Source organism: Triticum aestivum, chromosome 6B (genome assembly GCF_018294505.1).
Source record: "Triticum aestivum cultivar Chinese Spring chromosome 6B, IWGSC CS RefSeq v2.1, whole genome shotgun sequence".
In the NCBI taxonomy this organism is placed as follows: Eukaryota; Viridiplantae; Streptophyta; class Magnoliopsida; order Poales; family Poaceae; genus Triticum; species Triticum aestivum.
This window is the reverse complement of record NC_057810.1, coordinates 183,328,305-183,345,271: the sequence shown is the minus strand read 5'-3', so window position 1 is coordinate 183,345,271 and position 16,967 is coordinate 183,328,305. Positions and strand designations below refer to the sequence as shown.

The following is a 16,967-nucleotide window of genomic DNA, read 5'->3' as shown; positions in this document are numbered from 1 at the left end:
GGCCGGCCTCCATGGCTGGTTAGAGCTGACGAGCCGCCTCCTATAAGGCAGCGCGCCTTAAAAGACGGCAAGGGCATGGGCCGGCTCCTAGAAGGCGGCCCATCGCCACCTCAAAGTCTGCACCCACCTACTATGACAAGACATGGCATGGCAACAGTGCAACCTGCCACCCCCGAATCCCGGAAGGAACGTGGCCACAGTGCAGATGTACCAGGCGGACACCCATCACCTTGGCATGGTACTATACCCATGTAGCCCGTGACGACGCCTACGTCAGGCAGGGCCATGCCCCCATGACATATGATCGGTATGGCTCGCAGGCGGCGGGCCCCACTAGCCCGCGTGTACCAGAAGACGACAAGGCATGATCAGGCAACCTCAAGGGGAGGCCGGCTCCTAGCAGGTGGGGCCCAGCAGCCGGCGGCGAAGCCAGAGTCCAGAGACACTGACGACCGGGCCCTGTGACCAGCCAGATTACCATTGTACCCCTGGGGGTAGGCCTATATAACCCCCCCAGGGTCACCCATGCAAAGGGTTTTGCCCATTAGATCATCACACCCACATAGCTAGGGAGAAGTAGAGCAAGCAGCCTTCTTCCTCCTCTAGCCCAAACAGCTCAAGGAGCATCCTTGTACTTGCTATTGATCATAGTGATGCGTAGACTGTCGGTGTCAAAACCGGTGGATCTCGGGTAGGGGGGCCGATCTGTGCATCTAAGGCTAATGGTAACATGAGGTAAGGGACACAATGTTTACCCAGGTTCGGGCCCTATCGACGGAGGTAAAACCCTACTTCCTTCTTGATTGATATTGATGATATGAGTGTTACAAGAGTTGATCTACCACGAGATCGTAGAGGCTAAACCCTAGAAGCTAGCCTATGATGATTATGAATGTTGTGATCATCCTCATACGGACTAAACTCTCCGGTTTATATAGACACGGAGAGGGCTAGGGTTTACATGGAGTCGGTTACAAGGAAGGAAATATAATATCCGAATCGCCAAGCTTGTCTTCCATGCAAAGGAGAGTCCCATCCGGACAAGGGACGAAGTCTTGAGTCTTGTATCTTCATAGTCCAACAGTCCGGCCAAAGTATATAGTCCGGCTGTCCGGATACCCCCTAATCCAGGACTCCCTCAGTAGCCCCTGAACCAGGCTTCAATGACGATGAGTCCGGCGCGCAGTTTTTCTTCGGCATTGCAAGGCGGGTTCCATCTCCGAATACTCTGAAGTAATTATTGAACACTTGAATCGTGTCCGGATCTGCAAGATGATCTTCGCATACCACCGTAGAGAGAATAATATTTCACAAATGTAATCTGCTGACAACTTTTGTATGGTGTGACATGACACCAGGGTCGAGTCATTATTCGAATCATTTTACCACAACCAGCCACAACGCATATAGCAAGGCGGTTTCCTCTACATGTTTTGGTGAAGTAGAGATCGTGCCCCCTTATTACGGGATTCTCATCCATATGGGTATGGGTAGCCCAACTGCACCGTCAATTGCGGCGAGGTGGGAATAAGCGGGTTCCACCAGGCAAGTGGGGAGGCGCAAAAGCTTTTTACTGCCTCTATAAAGAGACAAGGTCTCTCCCTTTTCTGCCCACGCCTGTTCCTTTCGCTAGTCCATTCCCTTTTGCTTGACCCCTTGCGCCCAAGCCCCCTTCTTCTCCACCGAAGAGAGATTCTGAAGATGTCCGGATCCGGAGCAGGAGGCAAATGGATGGCCTCTATCGTCCGGGAGAGGGATATCAAAAAGCTCCGAGAGGCCGGGTACTTGGCCAAGAAAATCGACCACCGTCTTCCACCGGCGGGACAGATCGTCCCCACTCCGGAGCCCCACGAGAGGGTTGTGTTCCTTCCTCATTTTGTCCACGGGCTTGGGTTTCCCCTCCACCCATTTGTTCGCGGCATCATGTATTATTACGGGATAGATTTCCATGACCTTTCCCCCAATTCTTTCCTTAACATCTCGACGTTTGTCATCGTGTGTGAGGCTTTTTCTCCGTATTTTTCCCCACTTTGGCTTATGGGTGAAGATCTTCAACGTGAAGCCCAAGGTGGTGAATGGCGAGCACGCCGAATGCGGCGGTGCCATGGTGAGCAAGATGACCAAGGTCGTATGGCCGACCGGCACCTTCAATGATTCCGTCAAGGAGTGGCAGCAGCAGTGGTTCTATATCACCGAACCACACGGTAAAAAGTGGGCTGCTCCCCTCGAATTCAGATCTGGAGCCCCACTACGGCTCACGTCCTGGCCCAAGAAGGGCCTGAACTGGTCCTCATCCGACGAGTTGTCGATGCTCCAAACGCATGTCTAGAGCATGGTCGACAAGGATGTCAAACTCGCCAACATAGTCCAGGTGATGTTAGTTCGCCTGGTTCTCCCCTGCCAGCGTCAAGCCTGCAGTTTGTGGGAATATGACCCGGACAAACACCAGATGCTACGAGAGCTCTATGGCTCTTCCCACAAGGACATCTGGAAGGTGCTCTTCAAGTCCGGCAAACCGTGGCTGGGCTCCGCGGAGGACCGCGGGTATCAACTATCCCGCTCTGTGAGTCCAGTAAGTCATCGCTGTGCTACGCCCATCCATGTTTTAGCTGACGTGTCCTGAGATAGATGCCTTTATCATGTTTTATATAATAATCCCAGGAATGGACGAGAAAGGTGGAGGGGATACACTGTCCGGCCCCACTACCGGAGGAACCGGCCTGACCTCTTCTGACGAAGATGCTGGTCCCAGCGCCTTACAAGGCGCCGAAGAAAGAGGCCTCCGAGAAGGTCAAGAAGACCCGGAGTGGCCTCCGTCGTCGCGATGCTTCGGACACAAAATCCGAAGACTCCCACGACCATCTCCCCTCCAAAGATGAAGAGGAGGAGGAGGAAGACGAGTACCCCGTAGGGGGAGGGAAGAAAAGGACGGCTTCCTCATCCCTGGAGGTCGAATCGCCGAAAAGGGGGAAAGGTCTGCTCCCCAAGGCGTCCACCATGGTTGTTGATAGAAGCCCGGAGTGGGATCCCAGGGCCCAGCCCCTGGTAAAGTCGTAAGTATACGAGACTCGCACACACCTACTTGCCCGAGGTCGTTAGGATGTAGTAGTTTTAACTGTCGCCATGTTTTGTACAGCCCGGCGAGGTCCCATGCAGGACAGTCCTCACCGGAGGATTCACTAAGCTCCGATGCCCTGGCGAGCGAGACACCACCAAAGGGCCCTTCCTCGGAACTTAGGTGCGACACTGAGGTGTCGTCTCAGCGGGGCCCGGACCAGGGGGAGCATATCCCTGGGGCCGGGCACACGGGAGCAGCGGCTCCCATGTTTGTCGATGGCGGGGGCAATGTTGGATTCGGCCCGCGGCCGGACACGGTCCTGGAGACTTTTGGGGCTCCAGGATTAGGTGAGCAGCTACCTTTGATGGGGGGAGGCCCGCCCGCTCCGCCAGCAACCTCTGTCCAAGCAGAGCTGCCCGGCGGCCTATCTACGGTGCTAATGAGTACGCCCATCGTTGATGAGCATCGCACTCTCATGGATGCGGTGATTGAAAAGATTCAGTCCGCCGAGGGTGGACTGAATGAGTCTTGCCTTAGCCTTATAAAGGGCTTTGAGGTATGTTTTTTAGAAACCTTTTGGAGATTGTCACAATATGAGTAGTAGCCCTTGATGCACTGTCCGGTGAAAGGGAGAGAAAGCCGGATAGGGGATCAAATCATCCGCTTGGCAGGAGACTTAGTTAATGACGTGTATCCCTTTGTTTGAAAATAGGCGTCCGCAGAGACGACCGCCGCTCATAGTGCGGAGGTGTCTGAACTAAAGCAGCATCTGGAACGGGCCGAAGAGCAACTTGGCCGTGTGAAGAAGCAGTTGGAGGACAAGCAAGGTATGTCAAAACCTTGTGCTAAGTTGAGCACAAATTAGAAGTTGTGCCTGACGAAAATATTTGTATTGTATGCTCTAGGAGCGAGTGCTAAAATTGAGGCACTGAGGAAGGTTGTGGCCGAAGCCGACAATAAGGCCGCCGCCGAATAGGCTCTTCGTGAGAACCACGAGGCCAGGATCATTGAAGCTGAGCGAGAACTCCAGGAGGCCATGAATAAAAGTGAGACCTTGGAGCAGAGCCTGGTAGGGAAAGAATCTGAACTCGCCCTTGCTCTCCAAGCCGCAGAGGATGCTCGCGAAGGAGCCCGAGGTGCTCTAAAGGACATTCAAGAGGCCCGGAAGGTTGCGGCTGGTAAGGCCTTCTATACTCAAGGGCATTTTTGCATAGTAATGGGAGGAACTCTAAGCGACAAGCTGAATTCTTGTTTCTCCAGGGGCGTTTGCGGATCTGCCACGCAGCATATCAGATGCTGCACAATTCTACCGGACTGAGGAGAAGAAGTCTGCGGAGAAGCATTTATGGTCTCAGTATTTGGCCACGAATTATCCGGTGCCCTTTATTGACCAGTTGAAGTAGCTGGTTGAACTGCACCAGGCGGCCGAATTGGCCATGAAGGACTTGGTTGTCCGACTGTGGCCAGCGGAGCCAATTCCAAGCCGTTACTTCAGACTCGTGAAGCGGATTGTTGGAGGTTGCCCTCGGCTTGATGTCAGTAAGAGATCGGTCTGCATAGAGGGTGCACGCATGGCGTTTTCCCGTGCAAAGGTGCACTGGGGGAAGCTCGATGCTGAGAAGCTGATGACTGAGGGGGCACTGGAGGGTAAGGAGAATCGCAAGCCCGAGTTGTACTATGAGGGTGTCCTGAAAGGAGCCCGCCTTGTGGCGGATCAGTGTACCAAAGACACTATATTTCCCTGAAGGCAGTAGTGCCATTCTTTGTAATGCAGGATAATGGCATTTTTATTATTTATTGCCTGTTTATGTGAACTTTTTGTTCTTCCTGTGTGGCTATTTAGTGTATATAAATCCTAAGAGTTGGCCAGTCGTCAGCTTCTGCCCCCTCGTAAAAAGTACGGGGGTGTTCAGGATATACTTGAACACTCTTTATCCCATTGTTGGGTCCTGTTAAGGAGGTGTTACTCACCGCGAACCAGGCAATCAGACTATAGGGCTTTATCACTCTCACCTAGCCATAGGAATTCGAGTATGGTCGGTGCAGCCCCTGGTGTTCGGAAGACCGTACTAGGGGCTCTATCAGCGCCTGATCGCAAGGGCGATCCGTCGCACTTTGCATTGATAATGGCATTATGCGGAATAAATCTTTAAAGATTTTACAACCTCTCGACACTACAAAAAAAAGACACATCCGTGACATTTTGGGCCGAACGAATTTTTTTCTGTCATACATATGACACTTCTATGATGATAATTGTGACAAAACCTAGTATCATCATAGATGTGGTGTGCTCCTACTTCTATGACAAAAATTCATGACAGAAAATGGGCTTTTCGTCCTGGGCGAGCCGGAGACACAGCTGCATGATATTCTTTGGGTCGTCCATGACGGAAAAAACCGTGGTATAAGCGAGGGCGAGGAAAATTTCGGGGAGTTCCCGGTTATGGTGGGTGGTCGGGGGCCGAGCGATGCGCGTTTCTCTCGTACAAATACGCGTGTGTGTGCAAGGCGTTGACTCTAACTAAACCCGAGCGAGGCGTTGGGCTCTAACTGAACCCGAGCGATTGCACTGCAGGCTACGCGTTACTGAACCCGAGCAAACGATTCCTTCACTACTGCTGCTAACTGAAGCCGATCGATGCTGCCTCTTTGGATGAACAGTGAGCGTTGAGGGGGGATTTGGATGAACAGTGAGTGGTGGGAGTGGATGAACAGGACCCGTGGCATTGCCTCTGGATGAACAGGACCCCGATCGATCGAGTTGGTTGGGGCTGGATGAACAGGACCCCACAGAGGGCTGGATGAACAGGACGACCCCGTGGAGGGCTGGACGAACAGTAGACGATGGAGGGGTGGATGAACAATAGCCCGTGGAGGGGTGGTTGAACTGGAGCCCGTGGAGAGGGGTGGTTGAATAGTAGCCGGTGGAGTAGCGCGCGGTGGAGGCTGGATGAACAGGAGCCCGTGGATGAACAGTCGCAGGTGGAGGTTGGAGGAGGTCGATGGTGGATGAACAGTAGCCCATGGAGGCTGGAGGAGGTCGACGATGGAGATGAACAGTATCCAGTGGAGTCCTGTTTGGCGGTACGCCACACCCCTTCCGAGGAACAGGACCCCCGTTTCGACCGTAGCACTCCAACACAAGTCTGTTTCGTCCATTTTGCGGTACGCTACATCCCTCCCAATCAACAGGACCCCCATTTCGACTGTAGGAGGTCCATTTCCTCTGTTTTGCGGTACGCCACACCCCTCCTGATGAACAGGACCCCCGTTTCGAATGTAGGAGGTCCGTTTCCTCCGTTTTGCGGTACGCCACACCCCTCCCGATGAACAGGATCCCATTTTGAACGTGGCCGATCGAACACAAGGCCGTTTCCTCCGTTCTGCGGTACGCCAGGCCTCGTTTCCATTGCCTGTTCCATGCAAGCCCTCCCGATGAACACGACGATGCATTCCGTTCCGACCCAGCCGGTTGGCTCCCCATGAACACGACGACGATGTTGTTTCTCCGTTCCGACCCAGCCAATGTACACGAGCCCTGGCCGTATGTATATATGCGTGAGTAGGCATTCGAGATCCCGCCTGTATGTACACATACGCGGCCGTATTTTCTTTCTTGCACCCTGGCCGCTGTACGTACGTGTACATGCTACGTGCGCGCCTCTACTAGGACACGTGCGCGCCTCTACATCCACCAGTATATATGTATGTACACGTTCGCGACCAGAATGACAACGCTATGTATGCTTCGACCAGGTGGGTCCCGACTATCAGGCACTTCCTGCGTGCGAAGATGTAGCTGGTGGATCCCAGCTGTCATGGGGGGCGAATCGTTTTTTTTTGCCCGAACGCAATTCCTTGCGTGCGAAGGTGTAGCTGGTGTGTCCCAGCAGTCATGGGGGAAACGTTTTTTCACGAACTACGGTGGCCCGTCCGGTGGGTCCCCGCTGTCAGGGGGGGGAATAATTATTTTGTGCGTAATAAGGAGGCACTTCCTTGCGGCCGTCGTGGACTTAGCTGTCAGGCTCTTCACGTATAGTCCACGTCCGATGGAAGCCGTTCCTTGACCATGTTGACCATGCCGCGCCGAGAGCACCAGGGCGGTGGACGACGGCGAGGCCTAGGAAGGGGACGACGCGGAGCCGGGGAAGACGCGACAGTGCATGCCCACACGTAGAGGTGTACGAGGGTTCACTAGTTCGCTGCGGTGTGAGGCTGCCGTCGCCGCAGAATAACAGTTAACAGGGGGTGTGGGTGAGTAGAGGGATGGCCTGACCAGCGGTGGGAGTAGTAGGGGGCGATGAGGCCTCCGCCACATCGCAGCCGGCCACTGGAGGCAGGAGCATGAGGCAACATCGGCGCTGGTTTGGGCGGCTGGAGCAAGAAGACCAGAGGTTGAAGAAGCACTACGGCCATTGGATGGACATCATATGGTCACTGGAGCTAGAATCATGCATATTGACTAAGTTGACAAAGCCCTCCGTCCCCATCAACTTAGTATGCCCATAAGTCAGCGGCGGTAACGTTTTTTTGCGAAATACAGAGGCCCTTTCGGTGGGTCCCTGATGTGAGGAGGAGGAATCATTATTTTGCGCGTAATAAGGAGGCATTTCCCTGTGCACGGCCATGGACCCAGCTGCCAGCCTCTCCACGTACAGTCCATTTCAGATGCATCACTACTAGGGAAAAGCTTATACACAAAAACTTACCAGCAGCGCTGTTAAAAAACAGACGCTACTGCTAAATAGCAGTAGCGCTCTCTACAAAACCGCGCTATTAATATCCCTTTAGCAGTAGCGCGCTTGGAGAGAACAACGCTACTACTAAAATTGCCAGGGCGTTGCCTCCATACTAGGTATAGTAGTAGCGCTCTTTCCATAGACGCGCTACTGCTAAAGTACTTAGGAGTAGCGCGTTTTGCCAACACACGCTACTACTTACTGCTGCACCATCCACCTGATCCACTCCCACCCACCACCCTTCTCATTCCCTTCTCCTCACAGCCGCCACGCCTCCTGCTCCCACATTGACGCTGCCTCCCCATCTCCCCAGCCCGTCCCTCATCAACGCACAGCTCCTCCACCTTGCTGGATGTGACGCCCCCTCCCCCATCCCCCCAAACCCACAACCCCGCCATGGGGGCACGTCCACGGCGGCTGCCCTTCCACGCCGTCTCCGTCCGCCCCCGCCGCTCCGCTGTCTCCTCCGTCTCCGCCTCCTCCCCATAGTAGGCGTCGGGACCGGGCGATGGCGACAATGCCAACGGGCCCACCGGCGTGCCCGTGCCCTTCCCCCGCGAATCCGCCATTGCGTTGCCTCGTAAGGCCAACAATATGTTTGTTTTCTGCTTGGTACTCGCTCTCTGCGGTTCTGCAGGTATAATATGATGTGCTTGCTTGTGAATGCAGGGCCGCTGACGAGCGCAAATCTGATGGGGGAGGCCTGCGGGGAAGGCCTCAGGGTAAGTCTGTTTCTTGTAGGAAGTCTTGCAGCTAAGTGCTGAAAAAAAGTGGCATGTAAATCTGATTGATGAAAATTGTTGTATGTCATCAGAAGGCTGTTTGTTTGTCTGAATTCTTAAGCTATATGCACATGTTTAGATGTGCAATCAAGATTAAAGAGTTAGGGTCAGTAGATAATAGTAAGATTAACCCGTCAGGGTAAGTTTCCAAATGTAACTGAAAATTAAACTGCTGTATTATTTTCTTCAGTTGGTGAGGCAGTTCAAGATTAATCTGTGTCCTTGCACGGTTACCTTCAGTTGGTGTGCTAGTATTTTCAGCAATTTTTGCTGAGGTCAACACTAAGCATTTATATTTGCTTCTACAAATAACAGCAAGGGTGGTGGAAGTAGATATGTGTTAGATCCTGCAGCACGTAGTTCTTTAGACACATAATGTTCAACTGTCGGGGTCTCTTTGTCATGCCATCAAGAGTAGTAACATCATCAACATTTATGCTTCACGTCTGATTGCTGTTGGGATGAATCATTCCAATCTACTGGACCCTGTTTCACACACAAAATATTTTCATGGCCAAGCTGATTATCAACACCACCTTAAAATATTTGTGATGGCCTAATAGACTGCCTTCGGCAACCTAACCAAACAAATCGAAGAATCATCCATTACATTTATGTTACCATTCTTCGGACTAAAAAAATCTTATAGCAACCATATGCCGCTTTGGTGTTACCACCATCCAAATTTTGTTCTTCTGATATGCAAAATTATTCATTGTTCATCGGTTGCTTAGGGGAACATGGTTACCTTGGTGAGTCATCTCTAGTGAATTAGGTGTTGAAAATGTTTCTTATGTATGTTTCAGTGGGAAGTCCGATCATTTGCTGCTCAAAATCCGACAAATCGGAGGAGGAATGCGCGAGAAGCAATTCTATCATCAATGGCAAGGTTGGTCGTGTATTCCTATTCTTTGAGTTTTCTCTGTTTCAACCATACAATTCATCTAGCATACGGTATTGTGGTTGCAACCTTTCAATTTGGTAACTTGGAAGTAGTTTACAGTTACTGTATTGTGAGTGTGTGACCTGAAAATAAGGTAGCAAATTACTATAGATACTACTTCAAAACCATGTACTCCTACTCACTATTTGTGTGTGTCATGTGTACTACCAACTTACTGATGTTTCTTTAATTCCCAGTCTACAAAATTCATGCTTGCTACTGTATGTTTGTGCCCCTAGCTTGCATGCTGATGTTGTATGTGCATGGTGGTGGCCTCCTTCCTGTTGTTATTTTCTCCATATTGAGAATTGTTTTGTAAAAGATAATGAGATGGACGCATTTAGGAGATGATGCTAGCAAGTTCAAACTCTCTTGAATGGATAGATCATAGTGCAGTTAGGAGAAGTGATGTTATGAATATGTTGTATGCAAGTTTAGTGTGTATTAGAAAAAGTTCAGCATTATCTTATATAGCAAATTCACTACACGGGGATTTGGCAAGAAGTTTTGTAAAAAAGTTTATGGCGATTTGCTCTGACATGATTTTGTGTGTGTATTTTGGCAGCTCAACAAGATGAACCATACAGGCAAGGAACCTCCCAGGCGCAGCAACTCCTCCGTCCAAGTTAAGCGCTGGGCGTCGTCCACCCTGTTGGCCACCAGGACGTACGAGGCGACGATTGGCAGTCTCGGTGGACCGGACGCCAACATGCCGATGAGGTTGAGAGCCACAAACAGGTAGCACCTGGTGATCCTGAGAACAGAGTGCTTCAGAATTCCGCAAATACTTCATGTGTAGTACAATTCATATCTGCACACCTTGGTAATTTGAACAGGCTTATGCCTTGCCGTAGGAACAATGAATTCAAGGTTTTGCATGATCCAACGTGTCGCTAAGGCTGGCTGTGAGTAGAGTGTGAACTCATAGAGGATACGAATCATATCTCTTGTACCATCTGATCGTTTCATGGAACAACTAGCTAGTGCTCTGTTTTCTTGGGCTAGATGCCTAGAACAATCCATGTAAATTGTAGTCTCTGTAGTTTCCAACTCTGAACTGTATGCTAGTTTTTAATGATGTACTATTACTCTGGTCGTCACTATTGATTCATGTGCATGTGCTAGAAAGAAATAAAATACCCTACTAGATTTGGATGTGGACGCTAACTAACAAGTTTTCACTTTCCTGACATGGGCGCAGGGTTGATTGACGCGGACTACCTCGGCCCGGTGGGCAGTGTGCTCTTCAACGAATCGGAGGTGGACTTGGCTGTGAAGACCGGCGACCGCGTCGCACGGATGATCATCTAGGTAATCTCGACGCCGGAGGTCGCCGAGGAGGAGGACCTCGACGCCACAGTTCGGGGGGAGGTCCACCTGCGTCTAAACTCCGAGTCTTGGTAGATACATCTAGAGAAGTGGTCTGTTTAGGTTGATGGAAAGCTAGGGAAAGTACCCAGCTTTCAATGATAGTTGTGTGTGTATGATCTGGGATGTCATGATTTCTTCCTGTTCAGATGTTCACTATTGTATCTATGAATGCTTCAAGTGTTAAAGATGGTTCTGTGACCTGAGCTTATTTTTCATTGGACGTGTCTCTGATGGAAGCAACTGCATCTAACTTTTATTTTTTTAATTCGCAATTACTTAGTAGTAGCGTGGGAAACAACAACTCGCTACTAGTATTTAGGATAGCAGTAGCGCACAGGAGAAGCGCGCTATAGCTATTAGCAGTAGCGAGCTTTCGTTAAGTGCGCTGCTTCTACACTTGTGTAGCATGAGCGCTGGTGAGCACGCGCTACTGCTACGTGTTAGCTGTAGCGCCTTATTAGTAGCGCCGGTCCCCGCGCTTCTGATACACCTAAAACCCGTGCTGCTGCTAGCCTTTTCCCTAGTAGTGCATGTTGGTCGTTGACCATGTTGACCAGGCCGCGCCGAGAGCACCAGGGCGGTGGACGACGGCGAGGCCTAGGAAGGGAACGAGACGGAGGCAGGTAAGACTCGGGAGTTGTTTCCCACGCGGAGGGGAGTACGACTGTATGAGGGTTTACTGGTTCGTCTGCCGTTGCCGGAGAATAACAGCAGGTGTGGGTGAGTAGATGTATGGCTAGGCCAGCGATGGGAGTACGGTGGGGAGGTGAGGCCTATGCGGCAGCACAGCAGGCCGCGGGTAGGAGGGAGCAGGCAGTCCCGCCGGCGCTTGTTTGAGCGGCTTGAGTAGGAAGACCAGAGATTGAAGAAGCACGACGGCTGTTGGATGGAAATCCAACAATCACTACTTGTGCATCAACCTTTTTTTAGGAAAGCCTCAAATCTGTGGAAAACAGCATACAACCCATCTGCCATTATTTCTAAAAATTTACAACCCATTTGCTAATTCTAAACGGTTTTTTTGGAGCCCATATTCTTCTTGTTAGCATTACAGCCCATATTGTGGCCATGGTTAAAAAATTATACGAAATTTTGCATATTTCGGTGCGATCTGAACTGTTTTTAATCCCGAAATTTCGAGTCACATTCAAACTGATTTTAAAAATAAATGTATATCAATATAAAGTCCAACAAATTGTCCACGCATAAAAATCAATGCAATTTAAAATCTCGAAATGAAAAAAAGAAATTTGGAACTAATTGCCGGTTTGATGTGTTTTAAAAATGTACAACCCATTTCTCATTACTGATATGCCATTTTCTCGGCCAGCCGAATGAAGCTGTACTTGTCTTGAAAGATTTGCAGCCCAACAGGCCTTACAAAGCGACTTACTTGGCAAATCACAAAAAAACTGGGCTGTGGCCATGGACCCAGCTGTCAGCCTCTCCACGTACAGTACTCTTCCGATGGAAGTCGGTCGTTGACCACATTGACCACGCCGCGCCGAGAGCACCATGCCGGTGGACGATGGTGAGGCCTAGGAAGGGGACGACGCAGAGCCGGGGAAGACGCGGCAGTGGATGCCCACGCGTAGAGGAGTATGAGGGTTCACTCATTCGGCTGCGGTGTGAGGCTGCTGTCGATGCAGAATAACAGGGGGTGTGAGTGAGTGGAGGGATGGCCTGGCCAGTGGCGGGAGTAGTAGGCGGCGTTGAGGCCTCCGCGGCATCACAGCCGACCACGGGAGGCAGGAGCAGGCGGCACGACCGGCGCTGCTTTGGGCGGCTGCAACACGATGGCCATTGGATGGTCATCGTACTGTCACTGCAGCTAGAATCGTTCATATTGACTAAGTTGGCAAAGCCCTCCGTCGCTGTCAACTTAGTGGGCCCAGCTGTCAGCCTCTCCACGTACAGTATACTTCCGATGGAAGTCGTTCCTTGACCACATTGACCACGCCGAGTTCCGTTGCATGCATGCGTCCATGGGCGTAGTGCGTCCCCACTGTCAGCCTCTCACGTACAGTCATCTTCGCAGCGATAGCCTGGCCGGCGGTGGGGTAGCGCTTTGCAGCGATGCGTGCTAAGCAGAGCCACTATCCGCCGGAGGCCGGACCAGGCGGTCCCGGCGACGCTGGAGGAAGAAGACAAGAGATTGAAGGTGCATGCCGGCTGTTGGATATAAATCCAATGGTTGTAGATGTCACAATCATTTGTTGACCAAGTTGACAACGCCCTGCGTAGGCTTCGACCTATTGGCCCACATGTCAACATGCAAAAATGTGGCATATATTTTACCCATGTTTTCTAGAATGTACAGTCCATTTGCTAGGCTGGGTAAACAAATAATTTCGCGTCAATCAGGCCCATTTATATTTTCTAAGAAATCCCAGCCCATTTGTACTTCCTTGAAATAAATGAATTAGCTGGGCTCGTTATATTTTCTAAGAAATCCCAGGCCATTTATACATGAATCCCAGCCCATGTCGAGAAGCACTAGCGTTGAGTGAGGACCTGGACCTGGAAAGAGTACATATTGCTACTGACTGTCTGAGAGTCGTCCGGGAAATGAAGCACCAAAGAACCTTGGTGGACATAGATATGGTGTTTCATGAGATCAAATAATGAAGCAATTTATTTAGGGCTTGTCTTTTTAGTCATGAACAATGCGAATGTAATGAGGAGCCTCATAGACTAGCACGTATGGCTACGTCTCTTGATATAGGTAGGCATGTGTGGCTTGATGCACCACCTGCTCATTTATGTATCCCTGTAAGCATTGAACTTAGGCAATAAAGTGCGCTGTGATTCTCAAAAAACAAAATGCTGGGCTCGTTATATATATAATGTTATGTTAGAAGGAGCAATTAATATCAAAGAATAAACCGGAGAGGCACATTTTTTATATATAATTAATAAATTAACGAGTTATTGCTCAAAATAAAAATGAGTGCATTATTATTAAATTGGTCCTTAAAATCTTCGCAAGCTTTTGTACGCAATCACCAGGATTTTCCTTGCCTGTGAGTCAAAAACAACCAGGATTTTCCTTGCCAACTTCCGTTAAACATTTACTTTTATAAGTTAATAACACGTGGGATGTTTTTATAATGTATATAAAAGTCTCTATAAAATATACGATAATAGTAATAATATAAATATATATAATGTGGTTAGAAGGGAAAACATAAATTGGACACATCATTATTATTCTTATATATAGATAAATATAACAGAGACCTGCGTTTTGTTAAAAAATACATTGGGCTGCCGATCTTTAAGAAAAAGCCCATAGGCCGGTATGGACCTCAAAAAATAAGTTGAAACCACTTTCTTCGTATGTAGTGGGCTACGCATGTTAAAATACAAAACCTAGGCCTAGCTGATACTTGTTCGCCCTCTGGAAAAAATGATACCAGATCCCCGAGCGAACTGGATTAAAGAGGGGGCGGCGGCACGACTGAAGAAGCACATCAAGAGCGATTTTTTTCTTCAGTGGATGGCTCTCGATAGCGTTTTTTTACTTGCCTCTGCACCATACAACTTGTATTTTTAGCCTCCCAGTCTGTCGTGGTGGACCAGCAGCCCATTTGCTGGGCGGGCCAACCTACAGAAACCAACACTCGATTTTTCAACAAGCCCCAAAAACAACGCAGTACTATGTTTGTTTTGAGGCCGAAAACATTACAGCAGGGGTTGAGCAGGGGAGAGGGGAAGACAGAGTAATAAAAAGATTAAAAAGAGCTGATGCGCCGTTGCTACCCTAACAAAGCAGGTGCAATTCTTCTCAGGAAGAAGGTGTGCCGTTGACACCCACACGTCACATACCCCACAGTAGGCATACTAACAAGTTCACACACAAATACAACAGAAAAGGTAAACATTCGTATCAAACTCAGGTTCACAGGACACGTTCATATTCATAGCCAACATTCACTATCAACAACTCAAAAGATTCATATATACACAAGCTCAGCATATCTATGCATCCAAATGATTGATAGATCACACGACAATATTCATGCATAATTCACAAAAAGATTCAGATATACACATGTTCAGTATGTTTATGCATCCAAATGATTGAGATCACAGCCAATATGATCCATGGACGAACTTTAATTACCTAGGGTACAGACTGGTAAATGGTGTTCAGTCGGAGGTACTTCTTGCTAAAATTAGTTCTTGTACGAGTAAACTTTCGAGTACATAAGAGGCAGCACAGACAATCTGAACTTTGCTTGTAGGTTTATCCTCAAATAGTGGCCTCGTGCCGAGCGAGGTTTGAGCAACTTGGCCACTACTTTCATCCAACTAGTTTACTGGCTCATCTTGGTCCTGTAGCTCGCCAAAATTCTACATTGCAGACGAGAAAGGAGGCAGTTGAGAAAATGAACCACCCAAATTTTTTGTGCAGTTCAACTGAAATGGAGCATCCCTGGCGTGCAGACTGATTAAGTGCCAGATGAATATACGCGTCAACCAACTTGTCTGGAATCTTTAGACTCCATGCCATACAGTTCGCTACCATATCTGCCGATAACCAAAAGGCACAAGTTGGGACCAAAGACTGGACTGTGTTCTTCTGGGCTATGCGCCAAGCAATATTTTTGGCGTTCACTCTCCTAATACTTGGGAGTTTGACAACTGGTTGACGCCGGTTGATACTCGAATGAATATAGGCACTTCTTGTCAACATCGATGCTTGTCTGAGTGAACTTTGGAGTACATGGCAGCAGCATAAGTATCTGTCCATCTGATCATTTTGTGCAGTTCTACTGAAATCACCCAATGCAATGATTTGCCTGCGAGTTCAGGCTCCAAGTTACTCCTTTATAAAATCGGCAAACAGTAGCACAATACCAAATTACCAATACATGACAAGCACAATAATCAGGATAAAGCCCAGTACCAACCTGTGTGAGGTAGCATATCAATTACTATTTCCTTTCACTGGAAGTCGAGATAAGCGACTGACAGGAAACGAAGGAAGCAAGCAAGCCGAGACAAAGCGACTGACATGAAGGGAAGGAAGCGGTCGAGGCAATGAAGCACCCAAAGTTTTTGTGCAGTTCCACCAAAATCGAGCATCCCTGTTGGCACATATATTGAGAGAGTGAGATTACTGTAATAGTGGGACTAGTTGATGAAACATACACTAACAAACAGAAGCACCCTCATTATCTTAATGGGTAAAGTTAGCAACATAGTAGTCTTGCTTAAAGAGAGGTATTAGTTTATTTAATCAGTGCCAATTAGCTCAACACTCAAAACATTGCCATGTATCATAGGTTGCAAAACTTTAACGTGCAAAGATAAAGGAGTTTCTCATGACAGTAGCAACACAGTAGCACAATACATATATAGGTACAACAAACTAATATGGCTGAAGGCCTTAGGCTGGTACCAACCTGAGCAAAATATGCTTATTCAAGTAATTCCAGAAGAGATGATAAAGCACTCACTGGAATCACTCAATAGTATATATTTTTGTGCACTTCAAATGTATGGTTGAAATAACTCTTGTTTACCAGTGGTGAGATTATATCGAAAGATTATCAAGAACTTCTAGCAGAGTTAAAGCACTGGCTGGGATACAGTTCATTGTATTCTCTAGTGCAGTTCCACTAAAATGTACGATTGGCACAACATGATCCCTGTTTGCACAAGTAGGAAAAAGGTGAAACCTTCATTAGCTTAGTGAGAAAGGATAGAAAGACAATAGCATTATTATGTCATGACACTACCAAGATTCCCTCCCTGCTCCACCACATGATTCACCTCCAGATACATATATACACATACATGATTCAGCATAGGGTGCTACTAAAGATTTGTTTAACTCTGACGGGAAAATTAGGCAGCAATAAATTAGTGCTACTTAAGTACTCCTGATTAATTAAGTGACCTTGCAGGAGAGACGACAGAAGTGGAAGGGCTCCCTGGAGGATCGTCTCACATGTAAGGGAGACATTGCCGGAGCCCTTGAATGGCCTCGACTGAGGCCTCGGCTTCAGCAAGATCAACTTGGCACTGTTGATCGTGTAGAGCTGGGTCACACATGCATCAAG

At 48.8% G+C, this 16,967-nt stretch overlaps 1 pseudogene; it reads left to right on the top strand.

Annotated features, from left to right (window-relative positions):
- The first annotated feature begins 8,492 nt into the window (after positions 1 to 8,492).
- On the top strand, positions 8,493 to 11,099 carry LOC123139076 (deoxyuridine 5'-triphosphate nucleotidohydrolase-like; annotated as a pseudogene).
- The last annotated feature ends 5,868 nt before the right edge of the window (positions 11,100 to 16,967 follow it).